The sequence below is a fragment of the Oncorhynchus mykiss genome, chromosome 18 (assembly GCF_057628025.1).
Source record: "Oncorhynchus mykiss isolate SJ-2025 chromosome 18, ASM5762802v1, whole genome shotgun sequence".
NCBI lineage: Eukaryota > Metazoa > Chordata > Actinopteri > Salmoniformes > Salmonidae > Oncorhynchus > Oncorhynchus mykiss.
In genome coordinates, this window is record NC_143039.1 from 73908647 (window position 1) to 73912262 (window position 3616).

The following is a 3616-nucleotide window of genomic DNA, read 5'->3' on the forward strand; positions in this document are numbered from 1 at the left end:
TTTGGGATAAACTATAGGGTATACGGTGCTATTTGGGATGCATCCAAGGCCATGTGTCAGGTATTGGGAGCGCTGTGTCAATAGGATTCATACTTTTAGCAGCAGGACAGAGAAACACCAGAATAACCTCACTGATGCCATCCAGAACAGGTCCCTGAATGTGACCTGATTACATTACTTATTTTTACTGCCCGTCTCCATGGCCACCAACCACTAATTCAGTCTTCCTCTGTGTTGACCTACTCTGTGAACTACAGTGAGATGAAGTAACTAAGGTACAGTACTGGAAAGCTGAACTATCTTGTAGGTGGGGTTGATGGGAGATTTATTCATTAGTGCTCACTGTAGCAAAACATTTTTAAATGAAAGTGAGCGTTTCTTACTGAACATGTTCTGGTAGTCTCTCCTTCTTTCGGCCTGTTTGTTCCCATTTGGTTCCTAGTGAATATACCCCTGGCCTGAAATATCTCAGGTGGGGTTGTTGGGAGATGGTCCACAACTAATAGAATAATAAACCCATGTTGACATTTCCATGCAGTCTTGAAGAATCAATAACATGCACATACATCTCGTGTTCATCTCATGTAAGACACTTGGACAAAGTGATTTCAACACAGTTCAAACCTTTTTTTTTTATTCACATTAAATCTGCTCTCATATGATTTATTTTATGTACAGAAAGGTGCTTCACCAATACAGTAACATTGTACGTGTGTATCTGTTATAGAAAATGGTGCCTGTGGTGGGATAGTGTGTAATGCTTTAGAGGTTATGTTGTCACAGATCAAGCACAGTAGTAGTAGTATCGTGTTTGGAACAACGGAGGATGAAGCCCCTACACAGTGAAATGTTGTCAGTGGAGACATGAACACAGCCCGAGTGAGCAATTCATCATGCACCTTCTCCCTATTCATTAACATACTATCATCTCTCCCATGCCTTTAGTTGAACTGTCTGATCCGGACTACTGTATACACGGTTCTCCAATATGTTATCGTTTAAGGGCATGTTTTGTTCTTGATTGCAGGAAATGGCAGGTACAGGTGTTCAAAGAAAAGGTACGCAGCAACACCACTTTGTTAAAAATGATCCCGGGGAGAACTTTCTCTGTATAACATGTGTTGTCCGACTTACTATATTCTCAGTGTAGTACTGAATGTACGCAGCAACACCACTTTGTTAAAAATGATCCCGGGGAGAACTTTCTCTGTATAACATGTGTTGTCCGACTTACTATATTCTCAGTGTAGTACTGAATGTACGCAGCAACACCACTTTGTTAAAAATGATCCCGGGGAGAACTTTCTCTGTATAACATGTGTTGTCCGACTTACTATATTCTCAGTGTAGTACTGAATGTACGCAGCAACACCACTTTGTTAAAAATGATCCCGGGGAGAACTTTCTCTGTATAACATGTGTTGTCCGACTTACTATATTCTCCGTGTAGTACTGAATGTACGCAGCAGCACCAAATAAATGTAATTTCTCAGTGTAGTACGGAATGTACGCAGCAGCACCAAATAAATGTAATTTCTCTCATCTCGTTGAAAAAAATAATAATTTTCTTCTGTTGATCACAGCAGATAAAGGGCCAATAGGTATGATGCAAAAGCCTAGAATTTCCAAAGGCAACTTTCTTTCCATAAACCAATCAGCATGCAGCTTTAGTTAGTGCCAACGTTGCCCTAGTGCATTCCTTCTCAGAGGGGGATAATTCATTAAATGACCAAAAAAAGGATGTGTGATTTGTGAGCCTTTTCTGATTCTTATAAGTTGCATCTCTCATCTCAAACCTCATAAATACAAAATAAAATGTTTTATCCTTTCAATATCTTCTCTTGAAACATTATTAGAAAGAATGTTTGACATCTCAGAATTTAAAGGCAATTTGCCACCAATTCTGTTCTTATTTGAAGTGCTGAGACTGATGTACTCAACACTCCTGAGGATTGTCTGTAAAGGATGGACAGAGTAGACTGCATCAACACATTTTCACTGCACTCAACTAAAAGATGATACGTAATGACTACAGCAATTTCACGTGAAAATAAGAATAACAAGACCAGCTTCTCTCAAAACTTCTCCTTAAAACAGTGTCCCACAAAAAAACATGTACAAAAATTAAAACCGGTCCTAAATACTCCCCTAAACATCTTTAATGTTTACTGATAGTTTATGTAAAACAATGTGTCCATAAAACAAGAAGTGTTTGCTGTTTAAGTATTAATGGAGGTTTTTAAAACCATTACTTTGAAACAGATAAAAAAAAGCTATAAGCTTGCAAAAGTATTCACCCCCTCTTGGCATTTTTCCTATTTTGTTGTCTTACAACCTGGAATTAAAATGGATTTTGGGGGGTTTGTATCATTTGATTTACACAACATGTCTACCACTTTAAAGATGCAAAATATTTTTGGGGGTGAAACAAACAAGAAATAAGACAACAAAAAAAAATGAAAACTTGAGCGCCCATAACTATTCACCCCCCTCAAAGTCAATACTTTGTAGAGACACCATTTGCAGCAACTACAGTTGCAAGTCTCTTGGGGTATGTCTCTATGAGCTTGGCACATCTAGCCACTGGGATTTTTGCCCATTCTTCCAGGCAACACTGCTCCAGCTCCTTCAAGTTGGTTGGGTTCCGCTGGTGTACAACAATCTTTAAGTCATACCACAGATTCACAATTGGATTGAGGTCTGGGCTTTGACTAGGCCATTCAAAGACATTTAAATGTTTCCTCTTAAACCACTCGAGTGTTGCTTTAGCAGTATGCTTAGGGTCATTGTCCTCCTGGATGGTGAACCTCCGTCCCAGTCTCAAATCTCTTGAAGACTGAAACAGGTTTCCCTCAAGAATTTCCCTGTATTTAGCGCCATCCATCATTCCATAAATTCTGGCCAGATTCCCCAGTCTCTGTCGATGAAAAACATCCCCACAGCATGATGCTGCCACCACCATGCTTCATGCTTGGGGATATTGTTCTCGGGGTGATGAGAGGTGTTGGGTTTGCGCAAGACATAGCATTTTCTTTGATGGCCAAAAAGCTACATTTTTGTCTCATCTAACCAGAGTACCTTCTTTCATATGTTTGGGGAGTCTCCCACATGCCTTTTGGCGAACACCAAACGTGTTTGCTTATTTTTTCTTTGAGCAATGGCTTTTTTCTGGCCACTCTTCCATAAAGCCAAACTCTGTGGAGTGTACGGTTTAAAGTGGTCCTATGGACAGATACTCCAATCTCCGCTGTGGAGCTTTGCAGCTCCTTCGGGGTTATCTTTGGTCTCTTTGTTGCCTCTGAATAATGCCCTCCTTGCCTGGAGTTTTGGTGCGCAGCCCTCTCTTGGCAGGTTTGTTGTGGTGCCATATTCTTTCCATTTTTTAAATGATTTTTAATGGTGCTTCGTGGGATGTTCAAAGTTTCTGATATTTAAAAATAAATAAAAACGTTGTACTTCTCCACAACTTTGTCCCTGACCTGTTTGGATCGCTCCTTGGTCTTCATGGTGCCGCTTGTTTGGTGATGTTGCAGACCTTTTAGAACAGATGTATGATCTCAGTAGATATATGACAGATCATGTGATAGATCATGTGACAGATCATGTGACACTTAGA